Source organism: Pelobates fuscus, chromosome 3 (assembly GCF_036172605.1).
Source record: "Pelobates fuscus isolate aPelFus1 chromosome 3, aPelFus1.pri, whole genome shotgun sequence".
Taxonomy (NCBI): Eukaryota; Metazoa; Chordata; class Amphibia; order Anura; family Pelobatidae; genus Pelobates; species Pelobates fuscus.
The window spans coordinates 108,908,248-108,925,125 of record NC_086319.1 but is presented as its reverse complement, the minus strand read 5'-3'; the positions used below and the strand labels follow the sequence as shown (position 1 = coordinate 108,925,125).

Genomic DNA, 16,878 nt, shown 5'->3' with positions numbered 1-16,878 from the left:
TTTATGTGCTCACTAAGAACTACAGTCAAAAACTTGCAGCTGAAAAAAATTGATCTTGCATCCAATACCATGGAACTTCAATGGAGGCAACAAAAGCTAAATTTAAAGGGACACTATAGTCACCTAAATTACTTTAGCTTAATAAAACAGTTTTAGTGTATAGATCATTCCCCTGCAATCTCACTGCTCAATTAGGAGTTAAATCACTTTGTTTCTGTTTATGCAGCCCTAGCCACACCTCCCCTGGCTATGATTGACAGAGCCTGCATGAAAAAAACAAAACTGGTTTCACTTTCAAACAGATGAAATTTACCTTAAATAATTGTATCTCAATCTCTAAATTGAACTTTAATCACATACAGGAGGCTCTTGCAGGGTCTAGCAAGCTATTAACATAGCAGGGGGTAAGAAAATCTTAATTAAACAGAACTTGCAATAAAGAGAGCCTAAATAGGGCTCTCTTTACAGGAAGTGTTTATGGAAGGCTGTGCAAGTCACATGCAGGGAGGTGTGACTAGGGTTCATAAACAAAGGGATTTAACTCCTAAATGGCAGAGGATTGAGCAGTGAGGCTGCAGGGGCATGTTCTATACACCAAAACTGCTTCATTAAGCTAACGTTGTTTAGGTGACTATAGTGTCCCTTTAAATGAATATATCAAATTAAGGAAAAAAATCCCATAAAAAGAAAAAATCATTTATGACAAAAACGCATCCAACAACTAGTTCTCCTGAGTTACCTCAAACTTATTCAACTAGTGGGCTACCTTACAATCTAAAACAGTGGGTATTTCTAAAGGCATTCTCTTCACTTTTTCTTGCGGAAGCTCTACGTCAACCATTAGCCCATAGGTATCAGCTCAGTGGTCAAAGCTCAAGAGTCTAAAGCACAAATAATCAAAAATACAACAGGCAAAAACTATACTTGACAAATAATGAAGTGTTAGAGTATATTTTCTGTGACCATACAGCAGGTGAGGCATAATGATCTAATACTTTTTTGGGTGCATAAATAGCATGGGACTTTTATTTGAAATAGAGAATGTGTCCTTTTATTATAACTGGTAGCTAAAGAGGGGAAAATTAAGTTAGACATACCACTGCTAAATCTAATTACAACATATATTCACTGTACTAATAGATATTGTGAAGTATGATATAAAGAGAAAAACTGGTACAATTATCACACTTATTAAAAGTATAATAAAGGGTTAATTACATTGCATTTAAACATTTCTTACACAAAAAAAGGGAAAAAGAAAGAACAGATTATATAAGCAAGGAAGCAGTGTCTCAATAATAACATCCCCCATCACTGATGCTACAGACATGCTCAGTGGCCTGAAGTGAATGAACAAAGCCCTGACGTCAATTACTAGAGATTCAGACCACCACAGGCCTGATCATCACAGCACACACAGAGCACTGACAAAACACTGCCGTAAGACTTCAGGACAAAACAAAGAATTCACTCTCCTTTTCCAAATCTCCAGTACACAAAAATACTAGATGACAAATGATAATACTCAAAGTAAGTGTTAACATGAGAGATAAAAGATTTATATGTCTAATAGTTAACATGACAGTGTCAACCTGACTATGGCACCATAACATGAGCTGAGTGATTGTATAGGTATGGGTTTATTTGACCACCTCATAATTGTTTCATTAGACATTCCAAATTATGCCAATAACCCAACTATGAGTGTTCACAACTGTACACAACAAATTGCTTAACATTATAGTTGCTAGGGAAGGCCAGACAAACATTAATAACCTCAAAACTGTCTAATGATCATAAGACAATTAAGGACTCCATCTGCCCAGGCCATGGTCAAAGGCAGTGTATGTTATGTCCCCCTACCTCCCCCTCAGGCCTAAAACGCATTTCACACCAGGGGTGAGAGCCTGTTATAAATAGGGAGTGGGGGAGGTGCACACACTGCATATCCTGATGGGGTAATTCCAGTCACTAGAAACCCAATCAGCATAAGCATTAACATACAGGGTTTGTGAAAAAGTCACCACCCAATTAACAGTTTCTTCACCCAGGACTGAGATCTAGATAGAAATAAAGCAGTGTGTGTGTATATATGTATGTATGTATATATATTTGCATTGGGATCTCCCAACAAGATAACTTTGTTTATAGAAAGATCAGCCATATCTTGTACCCACCTGCTGCATAACCTCAAGCTAAGCAGAGATAGCCACCACTTTTTTCTACTTTGTTAAGGGAATGGAATAGACTGTAAGCTATGCTCCCCAATATGCCTTACAGTAGGGGTAACCAGGGATGAGCCCTGCCAACTTTATCCCAGCTCACTGATTACAACACAATGTTATTATCACTGGGTGTAAAGGTGGGGGAGGGGTGCTGTGTACCCCCCTGTAGCTCTGGCCCAGTGAGCTTACACTCCATTTCCATGTTGCAGTGACACTGGCATGGCAGATAGGGTAGACCTGTATGTAATGAGGGATGGTTAGTACCAGCTTTAATAAAGGGCATAGCCAGGAATGCAGGGGTTAACGTAAACCAGGACTGGCCACAGCCGGGAATGTAGGTGTTAACCTAAACCGGGACTGGCCGCAGCCGGGTATGTAGGTGTTAACCTAAACCAGGACTGGCCGCAGCCGGGTATGTAGGTGTTAACCTAAACCAGGACTGGCCGCAGCCGGGTATGTAGGTGTTAACCTAAACCAGGACTGGCCGCAGCCGGGTATGTAGGTGTTAACCTAAACCAGGACTGGCCGCAGCCGGGTATGTAGGTGTTAACCTAAACCAGGACTGGCCGCAGCCGGGTATGTAGGTGTTAACCTAAACCAGGACTGGCCGCAGCCGGGTATGTAGGTGTTAACCTAAACCAGGACTGGCCGCAGCCGGGTATGTAGGTGTTAACCTAAACCAGGACTGGCCGCAGCCGGGTATGTAGGTGTTAACCTAAACCAGGACTGGCCGCAGCCGGGTATGTAGGTGTTAACCTAAACCAGGACTGGCCGCAGCCGGGTATGTAGGTGTTAACCTAAACCAGGACTGGCCGCAGCCGGGTATGTAGGTGTTAACCTAAACCAGGACTGGCCGCAGCCGGGTATGTAGGTGTTAACCTAAACCAGGACTGGCCGCAGCCGGGTATGTAGGTGTTAACCTAAACCAGGACTGGCCGCAGCCGGGTATGTAGGTGTTAACCTAAACCAGGACTGGCCGCAGCCGGGTATGTAGGTGTTAACCTAAACCAGGACTGGCCGCAGCCGGGTATGTAGGTGTTAACCTAAACCAGGACTGGCCGCAGCCGGGTATGTAGGTGTTAACCTAAACCAGGACTGGCCGCAGCCGGGTATGTAGGTGTTAACCTAAACCAGGACTGGCCGCAGCCGGGTATGTAGGTGTTAACCTAAACCAGGACTGGCCGCAGCCGGGTATGTAGGTGTTAACCTAAACCAGGACTGGCCGCAGCCGGGTATGTAGGTGTTAACCTAAACCAGGACTGGCCGCAGCCGGGTATGTAGGTGTTAACCTAAACCAGGACTGGCCGCAGCCGGGTATGTAGGTGTTAACCTAAACCAGGACTGGCCGCAGCCGGGTATGTAGGTGTTAACCTAAACCAGGACTGGCCGCAGCCGGGTATGTAGGTGTTAACCTAAACCAGGACTGGCCGCAGCCGGGTATGTAGGTGTTAACCTAAACCAGGACTGGCCGCAGCCGGGTATGTAGGTGTTAACCTAAACCAGGACTGGCCGCAGCCGGGTATGTAGGTGTTAACCTAAACCAGGACTGGCCGCAGCCGGGTATGTAGGTGTTAACCTAAACCAGGACTGGCCGCAGCCGGGTATGTAGGTGTTAACCTAAACCAGGACTGGCCGCAGCCGGGTATGTAGGTGTTAACCTAAACCAGGACTGGCCGCAGCCGGGTATGTAGGTGTTAACCTAAACCAGGACTGGCCGCAGCCGGGTATGTAGGTGTTAACCTAAACCAGGACTGGCCGCAGCCGGGAATGTAGGTGTTAACCTAAACCAGGACTGTCCGCAGCCGGGAATGTAGGTGTTAACCTAAAACAGGACTGTCCGCAGCCGGGAATGTAGGCGTTAACCTAAACCAGGACTGTCCGCAGCCGGGAATGTAGGCGTTAACCTACACCAGGACTGGCCACAGCCGGGTATGTAGGTGTCAACCTACACCAGGACTGGCCACAGCCGGGTATGTAGGTGTCAACCTACACCAGGACTGGCCACAGCCGGGTATGTAGGTGTCAACCTACACCAGGACTGGCCACAGCCGGGTATGTAGGTGTCAACCTACACCAGGACTGGCCACAGCCGGGTATGTAGGTGTCAACCTACACCAGGACTGGCCACAGCCGGGTATGTAGGTGATAACCTAAACCAGGACTGACCACAGCCAGGAATGGAGGGGTTAACCTAAACCAGGACTGGCCAGAGCCGGGTATCTAGGGGTTAACCTAAACCAGGACTGGCCAGAGCCGGGTATCTAGGGGTTAACCTAAACCAGGACTGGCCAGAGCCGGGTATCTAGGGGTTAACCTAAACCAGGACTGGCCAGAGCCGGGTATCTAGGGGTTAACCTAAACCAGGACTGGCTAGAGCCGGGAATGGAGGGGTTAACCTAAACCAGGACTGGCTAGAGCCAGGAATGGAGGGGTTAACCTAAACCAGGACTGGCTAGAGCCGGGAATGGAGGGGTTAACCTAAACCAGGACTGGCTAGAGCCGGGAATGGAGGGGTTAACCTAAACCAGGATTGGTTAGAGCCGGGAATGGAGGGGTTAACCTAAACCAGGACTGGCTAGAGCCGGGAATGGAGGAGTTAACCTAAACCAGGACTGTCCAGAGCCGGGTATCTAGAGGTTAACCTAAACCAGGACTGGCCAGAGCCGGGAATGGAGGGGTTAACCTAAACCAGGACTGGCTAGAGCCGGGAATGGAGGGGTTAACCTAAACCAGGACTGGCTAGAGCCGGGAATGGAGGGGTTAACCTAAACCAGGACTGGCTAGAGCCGGGAATGGAGGGGTTAACCTAAACCAGGACTGGCTAGAGCCGGGAATGGAGGGGTTAACCTAAACCAGGATTGGTTAGAGCCGGGAATGCATGTGTTAACCTATCCCATGGCTGGCTGTGAGTCATGAGAGCTGAGTGCAGTGACCTACAGCCTGGCCTGAGTTCTGCTTACCTCCTACTCTTGCTCTCAGTCCTCCAGGCCGGGCGCTGCTCCTCTTTCCTCCTCCCCCAGCGGCTATACGGGGGGATTAGCCCACTGTCTCCCCCACTCAGTAGCAGAAGCACTGCGTCTCCGCGGAGCCGTATCCCGGTTGCCCCATGATATCAGCAGAGTCGTCGTGTTGGGGCCCCTGTCCGTATCTCCGGGCCGTACAAATCCCTCACAACCCTCAGCGTCTGTGTCCGTCCCTCTCGCTGACCGTCGGGAGGGGCTCCCCGCAGGTCACGTGACGCACGGCGGATGGGCAGGGCCTGGCTATGATCGGGGAGGGGCAGCTTCGCGGCCTTGGCGCGAGCTGCTCGTAAAGGGGAGGAGTCGCTGCTACTGCGCATGCGTGATAAAGCACAGCTAGTCCACGTACGTCACTCCGCCTACGTCACTCCGCCTAGACACATATGGATTAATGTCGCTTTCTGCGAGGCTGTGACGGCCATGTTGTTGGTGGCCTGTGTAGTTGCTTGCCAGATTGTTGTTGTTTTGTTGTTGTTTTTTAACTTGCCTTCATAAATAAAACACGATTCGTTGAACCCTTTAAGGCCAGAGACAATTATGCAAGTTTGTAACCAAAAAAAGTCTTACATTTGAGCTATAGGTTTGCTCCACCATAAATTAAGAGTTTCTCTCCAAGTACTCCCATACATATATATCATTTTCATTTATCAAGCTATATGTATACGTAACACAGTACTTTTAAAAATAAAATGTAAAATAGGAGGGGGAGAATTAATCACATTTTTCGTTATAATATTTTTTACACATCCAGGTCAACTAAGTAAAAAGAACTTAAAATACAGTTTCAGTTCTCATTGTTGAATGCCTAATATGTTTAGGATCTAAATAGATTTTGATAGTTAACGCTAACCCACACATTTATGCTATACCAACCATACCACTTACCCAATGCTTACACTAACTCCAAATGTATACATACCCTAATGTTACCCCTAATCTCAACTCTCTTTAACCCTAATACAGCATTAACCTATACCCAGCATTAATCCTATACCAACACTAACTAAAACCCTACTCTACACTTAAATCTAACCCTACTCTAATCCTACCACTAATCCTAAAGTAACCCACTTAGGGTTTTTAGAAATGGGTATTACTATATTTAACACAGTCTTGCATCTTTTAAGAAGTGCCTTAAAACCCATTTCTTTAGGAAAGCATATGGCCTCGAAGACTAACCACTATCCAACATATCTGTCTTTTGCTCTCTCCAAAAGGGCAGCCAACCTTATTTGACTGCAAATTCCTGTCCTAATGTGTTTTACACCCCACCTCCTATAGAATGTAAGCTCGATTGAGCAGGGTCCACTTCAACCTATTGTTCCTGTAAGTTTTTTTTTGTAATTGTCCTATTTATAGTTAAATCCCCCTCTCATAATATTGTAAAGCGCTACGGAATAGGTTGGCGCTACATAAATGGCAATAATTATAATAATTGTGGTATGCTGCTTACACTTAGTGTAATTCTGAATGGTCCTGGTTACCAGCCGATTATATAGAGATCGGTGGTGAGCAGCTGGCAGCGATCAGCACAGCACCGGTCCCAATTGGCTAAGGACAGACTGGGAGACCCTGCCAGGGCTTCTTCACACCCTGGAGGGTATCACAAACGTTGCCTGCACCCCAGAGAACGCTCACTCAGCCACAGTGCTTATGAATGAGTTGAAGGGCTCTGTGCAGCGCTGATTTCCAATGCTGCACAAAGCTAATCAATTAGTCTGGTGCCACTAAAAATGGCTCCAGCTGACTTACAGGAGCCCCAGGTGTCCATTGACACCTGGGTTAGTAGTGCCCCCAGGGATTTATCCCTGCTCACACCACGTTTTAATGCCTATTTAAAGAGCTGTTTGCAGCGCTAGCTTCCAGCACTGCAAACATCTAATCTAAAAAGTCTTAGGCCACTAAAAATGGCCCTCCAAATAGAGGAGAGCCCCAGGTATCTATTAATAGGCAGGGTGGGCCTGACCGGAAGCAACCTACAATCTATCTGGAACTCAGATCGTGGATCAGCCGCAGTCCGCTAAAAGTTTAAGCAGATCGTTCTCTGTACCAACACCACCTATCAGGACGCTTTTTAAAGGGAAGATAAGGAAGGGGGTGATGCATCCAACAACACCCAGGACTTGAAGGAGCTACAAGGATTCACAAAAGGTGCTTCTGTTTTGGGAACGAGGACTTGCTACCCATCGCCATGGTACTCTATGTCCCCATCAGAGGCTAGCAACGAGCTGAAACTTTGACTTTCATCTAAATTCGTCTAGCCATTTCTGATCCAGGCGCTTTTTGGACTGAGTGTGCGCTCGGACACAAGATTCCTGGTGACACCAGTTGTGTGGGGATCCGGGCAAAGGAATCTTAGTTATGATGTGTTTTGTTACCCCGGTGCCAAGGTGTCTGGCCGCTTATTAAATGACGTACTCAGGTAAAGACACCAAGTTTGTTGAGACCCCAGGTATAAAAGTGTGACCTGTTGTGACAATAAATCAGTTCTACCTCCAGCAAGACTCGTCCAATGTCTGGGAGGGAAAAGGTTCTATATGGAAGCTATAATCACTGAAGCCACATTTATTGGCTGAGAGTTTCAGCTGACTATTTTCAGCCAATGAGCATGGCCCTGTATCGCTGATCTTAACTAGTGCCAGGAGCTTCCAGCAGCAGGGGGAGGTGGTGTCAGATGACCAATTTGACCTAAATAAGTTGTCAAACATTTTTTAAGAGGCTTAGTTACTTGCCTACTTAATCTTGAATGGAGCCAAGTTAATCCTGGCACAATAACTACTATAGAGTGGGGTGTGTGTACTGGCTGTGTGTGAAGTTGGCTGAGTGTGAATGTGTGTGGATGCGTGGTGGTCCAGGTTCTCCCATGATAGCTTTACACCACAAAAAAATAGTGGGCTACATTGTTTATGGTTCTCAGAATGTTAGGCACAGTGTTCTTGATGTCAATATAATCAAGGGAACACACTTCCTGCCTTTCCCACCTCAGCTGCCTTTTTTCTTGAAATTCAGATTTGGGAGCATGTACCTAGATTTTACCAATTGCATTTTCATGCCTTTATCTTAAAGGACCGGTTTGGGCACCATAACAAATTCATCAAAATTAAGTGCTATGGTGGCAGGAGGTCCATGACATTGGTTCACCATTAGGGATTAAACCATTCACAAATTGTGGTGCCAGGAGGTCCATGACATTGGTTCACCATTACGGATTAAACCATTCACAAATTGTGGTGCCAGGAGGTCCATGACATTGGTTCACCATTAGGGATTAAACCATTCACAAATTGTGGTGCCAGGAAGTCCATGACATTGGTTCACCATTAGGGATTAAACCATTCACTAATAGTTTAACCCTAAAGTCTGTGTTCCAGTGCCGGATCGCTCTGCCCCTCTGTCCTTCCACTATCCAAAATTTTAGATAACAGATAACGGATCAGGTAGCATCGTGCTGTTTGGCATAAAGTGGTTATGAAAGTACATACAGACTCCAGTTCTACAAGAATGATGAACCAGGCAGTAGCTAAGTGGCAATGGCCTCTGGATTTTGCAGCCCAGGGGGAAAAAAAATATGCCAGCCCTTTAATGTGTATTTATATATTTGTAGTCGGAACTTAATACGGATATGAATATAGAGAAGAGGGGGGAAAGTTGGTAGTGGTGTGCCTAAACCAAAGTATGTGTAGGCCTTTAATAAAGAGGGCCCACCAGAGGTAATGTAATGATGATAGTAAGTTTATTAGAGGGAGTGGTGGGAGGAGTCACTCTAACAGGAACCAGCATAAGTAAGCAGGGGGGTAGAGCTTTTATATGGAAAACTCCTCTCACAAATTCAGGCCTACGGCATTTTACTTGTAGTCGGAACTTAATACGTATATGAAAATAGAGAAGAGGGGGGGAAAGTTGGTTGTGGTGTGCAGAGACCAACGTACGGGTAGGCCTGTAATAAAGAGGTCAAAAGATATTGCAGAAAACACACTTAATTCATAAATTTACAATGCTAGACCTTTGAAGGCTTTTCTGATTTCTCTCAGGATGTGGGATATATGCTGTAAACAGAGGATTTCCATCTGCCCAGTCTTTTGATGATATGGACTGGTGTGTCCATGCTCGACCGGAAAAAGCGGCCGGGTTATGTCCCAATCTTAGCAGTAGTGTTCTAACGTGGGCTATAAATTTTGAAGTGGTAAGTGGGTGTCCATGAAGAAGTAGTAGGGGCAAGTTAGATGGGAGACTGAAGCTTGTGGATAGAAATAAGTCAAGTATTTTAACAGGACACCAGAGGTTCTCTGTAGGAAACAGAGGGAGTGTAGTTGGGTATTTTGTGTAGTTGGTTTTAGATGAGTGTAGAGACATCACGTAATGGTCACCATGTTTGGTTATGTCTGATAGTTTTAAACAGGAACTGACATCCGTTTGACGGACCACAGTAAACTCTCGGGGTCTGAGGAAGCCGTAGAAAGCAAGGTAAATGGCTACTTTGATGACAGAGTTAGTCTGGGTATTAAAGGGATTTGTGTCCAATAGGTCTTACATGTTCCTGGATATGGTTCCATATATGGGTAATCTATTGGTAGTTGGTGGTCGACCTATTTTGTTAATGCCTTTGAGAATAGATTTGATGGGGTATGTGGAAAGAAAAGGTGGGTGATTGGGAAAGGTAGTGAGGACATGGCGCTGTAAGCCTTTAAGATATAATTTAATAGTGTTATGTGCTAGTTTTAGGTTCAGGTGGCAAAATGAGGCAAAAGTCATCATGGTCTCGATAGAATAATTCTCTGAAACGTGGAACACCCCACAGAATTTGTGGAACACAGTCAAATCCCTGTTGTAGGCTGTTTTGGTGTTGGTAGACAGAGCGTTACATGAGAGTGACCGTGCGTGGGTCAATAATCTTGTCAATCCATTGTTAACTCTGGAAATATCGGTATTCTGGATGGGAGCTGGTTGGTGAAAGGATGTACCTTGCAGGATGCCTGAAAGTTAGATGGGACAAAGCGTCAGCAGCCGTATTATGGATGCCTGCAATGTGTTTGCATGCTATAGGAACTGTAGTTTGGTGGCCACCCATGTCAATACCGTATTTACCGCGTAATGGTAGAGAAGGAAGCGTGCCCTAATTAATTAATTATGCAAGATGCTAATTCTGAGAAACGCTTGACTGCCTTACCAGTCCACAGATGCCCCCAAGTATGGGCTGCTGCTACAATGGGATAGATCTCGGAAGGCAGAAGTGTCCCTAAAGGAAGGTAAAACAGGTGCCTCTTGCCACATGTCCCCGAACCAGTGCTTACCAAATTGTAGCCAAGCACGAGTGACCTGCTGCATTTGGTCCTAATAACAGGAGAGTGCTCGGTCAGTGGGGGAATGAACATAGCTATGCTGTTCCACTCTGCTGGGAAGAGCTTCCCCATTATTAAGTCGTTTATGGCTGGTGGGTTGGGGACTATGGTGCCAGCATCCGGCCTGCCGGGTAGGAGTGAGTGTAGCCTGGAAATGCCGGATCTCCCTTGTGAAATGATACACATCACAAAACTTAGGTATCTCAGTAGAGATTGGAGTCCATATGAGTCCCAGTACCTTTGGAGGAACTGGTCCAGTTCTTGTCTGATGCGTACCAACTTCACAACGGAGAGGCGTGCCTGACTGGACAATGGGTCGAGTGAGATACCCAAAAATACCAAATGTCTTGTGGCGTGTTGTATGACAGGGGACAATGGGGCACCTAGTGCCGAAACCAGTGTAGTGGAGCTAATGATACTACGTGTGAGGGATCCTGCTTTGAACAGTAAATTCAACCAATTGTGTATGGCCGAGGGGCATCTGACCGTCTTAAGAAGCAGCAAGTGAAGAGTTCTGCAAAAGTTACGAACAGCTTTGGGCTGCTCCTGAAGCTGATATGTGAGTCTGGTGGCAAAGTTATAATATACTCCTCCATTGAGTGCCATGGGTATGCCAGGGAAACGGATGGATCGGTAGTAATCTGAAAGACGCTAATTGTATTGGTTTCACTCAACCAGGCTTATTTGCCCGCCAGTAGTATGGCTTGTATGGCATGATTCCCAGTGGCATAATGGAGAGAGGTATTAATGAATATAAACTAGGGTTCTGGAGAATTACATGCTGACAAATCGATAATCAAAAGCTTTTTATTAGATGTGTTGTAGGTAACCCCACATAGGGTTAGAGTGCCATGTAGAAACAGGCGGGTGAGGAAAAGGATCGAACATAAAATCTGATGTGGTCTCTCTCCATAGCAACTTGTTAATGGCAGATGAGTAGAATTAGCAGAGAGAAAGTTTTAGGACGTTCGGGTGCCTGTTGGGAGTGCTACTAACCAGAAATTGCATATTGCACCAGGTGAGGGGAGGGGTGGGTAGGTAAATGCTAACTAAGGTGTCAGTCATTTCCTAGGGAAAAGCTTAGAAGGGACTTTTGTATGTGCCCTGAAGCAGATAGAGCAAATATACAACAATCTGCAGGCATTATAGTTACATGCTCCAGCATTAAAGTTGTTGCATATTTGTGCCTTGCCCAGGAATACTACTGGTCTGCCCAGCTTATCTCTCTGTCCCCTATCCTGACTGACAGAGGGGTTAGAGGATGGGTAGGAAGTGGAGGGGTGAGATGTAGAGTATTCTTCTCTGCAGGGACACAAATTTGAGGAGTCTGAGGTGGAGGAGCAAACTGCACAAGATGGGGGTCTCAAAACGGCGAAATGCCTGCAGAGCAGCTCTGTGTCCAACTGACTCCAATCGATGCAAGTGTTGGACTGGGCCAGAGCCGCTGCCGCCTTAGATAAAATTGACCTGTGATAGTCATAGAAGGTGAAACCCCCGTACCTGTGCCCCAAGTCCACCATCTTGTGTAGATAGAGGTTGAATTCCTCTTGCCTTTGGGGGTATACAGAGCAGATGACATCCCTGTATCGTCCGAAGCCGAGAATGAATTCAGGGATGGAGAGCTTTTTATTGAGACGTGGGTCCTAGTTTTGAGGATCACAGACATGTCTCCAAAACTAAAAGCTCTATTTTCTAGAATATCGTGAAAAGCTATGAGGAGAGAGACTAGCCTAACATCTTTGCCATCCAGAATGTCTTTCCTAATGGAAGCTGGAACGGAATTAACGGGGTTAAAACTGTGAGAAGTGGAGGGAGTGACAGTAATTTCTCTACCTTGTGTGTTTAAAGGTGCGGGAGCTGGGCTTGGAGTGTGAGGTGCGCTGGTAACGTAGGGATTATGGTTTCTATTTTGGTCAATCTCTCATTAAGTGACTGAAGGGTGGACAAGATGGATGACAAAGTGTCTTGAAGCTGTCCTGAACGGCTGACATTAGGCTCCTGAGAACTTGTGCCGGGCCTGGGATTGTTGGACTGGACCGATAATAACTTAAAGAGTTCTGCTTTCCTTGCTGTGGCTGGGAAAGGAACATTACTACGGCATTGTTCTGCCGCCAATTTAGGGATGGTCCAAGATCTCAAAGACCCAGGGATAGTGGTTACTAGGGATACAGCTGGTGAGATAGGTCTAATAGGTGTACTGGGCCCGGTGGGGGAGCCCTGGAGAGACAAGTTGTCTTCATGGAGTGATTTTTGCGGCATCCTATGAAGAGACGAGTAAACACAAATTTTTGAGTCAAAGGTGAAAAACTGTATAGAACTGGCTTGCAAGCTAGTACCAAATGGCGAAGAACTTAACTAACTGTGATAGGTGAATCCCTGGTAGTTGCCAAGTGGCGCAGAGAGGCTCTACCTATGATTTGGCCCGTGGGGAAATGTAGCCACCGAACGATGTGGCGGGATGTTGGCCTCTCAGTGACAGTACAGAGAAAAACATTTGGCCGTGGCATGTGACATTCTAAACCAACCACAGTAGAAGGGGTATGAGGCAATTATACTAACATGGGCCGTGGGGGCGATACCTCCGCGTGAGGTGGGGGGAGGGGGTGGGTGAGGCCTCATGGGAACTGGAACTTAAAAGTATTAGGAGCAGGTCCTGTCCCTTGCAGCCAGTTATCTATCCCTGGCTGGGGCTTGTCTTATAGGAAACCAGCATAAAGGTAACCGTACATACCTAATAACCAGATGAGAAAGACCCTGAGTGGAAGCTGGAGAGATGATGCAGGATTAAATATGCCTATTTTGAAAGAGGATGAATTAATGATAAGTGGAGTAGTGAATATATATATAAACATACCCTTAACTGAGCCTAAGAGAGAACTCTTACAGGATAGGAGTCTCATATGTGCACCTGAAAGATTTTTTTTGGGATATGTGTGATAAGTAGTGATGTTTAAATGTAAAACAGAACAAACATATTAGTTTTTTTCTTTTTTTATATGTTTTGTAGTAACCCTATATGTCTAAAGTTTGTCAATGGTATTGTTAGCCCAAGCTGGAAAAAGATAGCACAACAGGAGATTTGTAAGTTATCGTATAGAGGTTCCTGAAAAAACGTGAGATGTAATAAGACAAGCCCCTTAACTGAGCATTAATGTGTAAACATAAAAGGCAGTATGAGGCCTTGATGTACCGGTTATGATTGAATATCAGCGTAAGGAAATAGAGATACCTGAAACAAAGTTGGCCGGAAGAACAACGCTGTCCCAGGTTTAACCAGGAATTTGTTGATCCTAGAAATAGGCACCTAAGATACACGTATGATATAAGGACAATATAAGTACTGTGCAAAGGAAAAATCCATATATACTATACAGACTAGTATGTAATTTTGTTTGAGCTATCTAACAGATGTAAGATAATGACAGATTATTGAAATAGTATCCTCTGAGGAAATCCAGACGATTTGTGAGTCACCTTATAACCATGCGGGTGGAGTTTATTGTGTAAGTAATTCGGGCAGGCTGGTGCACAAGTTAAATAACCTTGTAGCAGGGAATAGTCAGGAAAGTAATGTGCCTGGCTCGTACAATCCAGGGAATTAACCTACAAATATGTGCAAGAACAAACTGAAGTGTCTGTGATATTTTAATTAATATTTAGGAATAGCTTAGACTGAATAGTTAAATTGTGTAAATAAGTGAATTACCCAACATAAATTGTGACTTATGCCAGGTTCCAACAAATAGTAGAAACATATAACAGTGGTAGTCTTTAAGTATTCTAGAGTTTCTAACGGCATATGATATAGCCAACATATGAATAGTGATGTACCGAACGGTTCGCAGGCGAATAGTTCCTGGCGAACATAGAGTGTTCGCGTTCGACACAGCGGGCGAACACATGCGCGGTTCGATCCGCCCCTGTGCCTCACGGTCAGCAGACACATTCCAGCAAATTAGCAGCAGACCCTCCCTTCCAGACCCTCCCACCTCCTGTACAGCATCCATTTTAGATTCATTCTGAAGCTGCATTCTTAGATAGAGGAGGGAAAGTGTAGCTGCTGCTCATTTGATAGGGAAATTGATAGCTAGGCTAGGGTATTCAGTGTCCACTACAGTCCTGAAGGACTCATCTGATCTCTGCTTTAAGGACAGCACCCCAAAAAGCCCTTTTTAGGGCTAGAACATCAGTCTGCTTTTTTTTTTCTTCTGTGTAATGTAATTGCAGTTGCCTGCCTGCCAGCTTCTGTGTCAGGCTCACAGTGGATACTATGCCCACTTGCCCAGTGCCACCACCCATATCTGGTGTCACAATAGCTTAAGCTTGCATTTAAAAAGCAATTTTTTTTTTCACTGTAATAGATTGAATGGCAGTTAGTTGTCTGCCAGCTTCTGTGTCAAGCTCACAGTGGATACTGTGCCCACTCGTCCAGTGCCACCACTCATATCTGGTGTCACAATAGCTTAAGCTTGCATTTAAAAACAAAAACATTGTTTTCACTGTAATAGATTGAATAGAAGTTAGTTGTCTGCAAGCGTCTGGGTGTCAGGCCTTCAGTGTGTACTCTGCCAACCTCTGCAAGTGCACTTTGCCACTCATATCTGGTGTCACAATAGCGTGCCTTTAAAAAGCAAAAAAGTTTTTCACTGTAAGCTAATAGCAGTCAGTGTCCTTCAAGTGGGTGTCAGGCCTTCAGCGTGTACTCTGCCAACCTCTGCAAGTGCACTTTGCCAGTCAAATCTGGTGTCACAATAGCGTGCCTTTAAAAAGCAAAAAAGTTTTTCACTGTAAGCTAATAGCAGTCATTGTCCTTCAAGCGGGTGTCAGGCCTTCAGCGTGCATTTTGCCACTCATATCTGGTGTTACAATAGCGTGCCTTTAAAAAGCAAAAACGTTTTTCACTGTAAGCTAATAGCAGTCAGTGTCCTTCAAGTGGGTGTCAGGCCTTCAGCGTGTACTCTGCCAACCTCTGCAAGTGCACTTTGCCACTCATATCTGGTGTCACTGTAGCGTGCATTTAAAAAGAAAAAAGTTTTTCACGGTTATAGATTGAATAGCAGTTAGTTGTCTTCAAGCGGGTGTCAGGCCTACAGCGTGTACTCTGCCAACCTCTACCAGTGCACATTGCCACTCATATCTGGTCTCACAGTAGCTTGCACGCATAGTACCACTAATCCCCCAAAAAATGACAGGTAGAGGCAGGCCACCCCGCAGGGGCCATCGTTGTCGTGGTGCTGTGATTCCCTTTGGCCCTAGAATAATGCCCAGTTTTTAGAGGCCACGTACCCTGAACTTGAAAAGTTCTGAGGACATAGTTGACTGGCTAACACAGGACACCCAATCTTCTACAGCTTCCGCTCGGAACCTTGACGCACCATCCTCCTCCAGCTTAGCTTCGGGCACCTCTTAAGATACCACTCACCCACCTGCCGCCACCACCAACACTAGCACCACAGCCATTTCACTTTATCTGTCAGAGGAGTTATTTACACATCCGTTTGAAGAAATGAGTGATGCGCAACCATTATTGCCAGAGGATGTAGATAACAGGGATATGTCTCAGGCAGGCAGCATTACACTCATGGACGTACGGTGTGATGATTATGATGTTGTACCCGCTGCTGCTTCCTTTGCTGAGTTGTCAGATACAAGTGAAGCGGTTGATGATGACGATGCGTCCATGGATGTCACGTGGGTGCCCGCTCGGCAAGAAGAAGAACAGGGCAAAAGTTCAGATGGGGAGACAGAGAGGAGGAAGAGGAGACGAGTTGGAAGCAGGGGGAGGTCGTCGCAAGGAGCTAGTGGCACAGTCAGACAGCATGCATCGGCACCCGGGGTCAGCTCGACAGCACGCCAATCAACGCATGCTGTGTCCACCACCAGAATGCCGTCATTGCAGAGCTCAGCAGTGTGGCATCTTTTTGGGTGTCTGCCTCTGACAACAGCGATGCCATTTGCAACCTGTGCCAAAAGAAACTGAGTCGTGGGAAGTCCAACACCCACTTAGGTACAACTGCTTTGCGTAGGCACATGATCGCACATCACAAACGCCTATGGGATCAACAAATGAGTACAAGCAGCACACAAACTCAAAGCCGCCATCCTCCTCCTGGTCTAGCATCTTCAGCCACGTCAACCACTGCTGTCCTCCTTGCCCCCTCTCAACCATCCGCCACTCCGTCTCTCACCTTGAGCAGTTCCCGCTCATCTGCCCACAGTCAGGTGTCTGTCAAGGACATGGTTGAACGTAAGAAGCCAATGTCAGAAAGTCACCCCCCTTGCCCAGCGTCTGAC

General features: G+C 45.9%; 1 protein-coding gene across 1 annotated transcript in view; it reads right to left on the bottom strand.

Moving 5' to 3' along the window:
- LOC134602488 (AF4/FMR2 family member 4-like) overlaps window positions 1–5,410 on the bottom strand; it is a 99,833-nt gene extending 94,423 nt beyond the window's left edge. The window contains exon 1 of the mRNA XM_063447414.1: window positions 5,186–5,410. The gene's annotated coding sequence lies outside the window, so the exon portion shown is untranslated. The remainder of the gene's footprint in view (window positions 1–5,185) is intronic.
- Window positions 5,411–16,878: the final 11,468 nt, after the last annotated feature.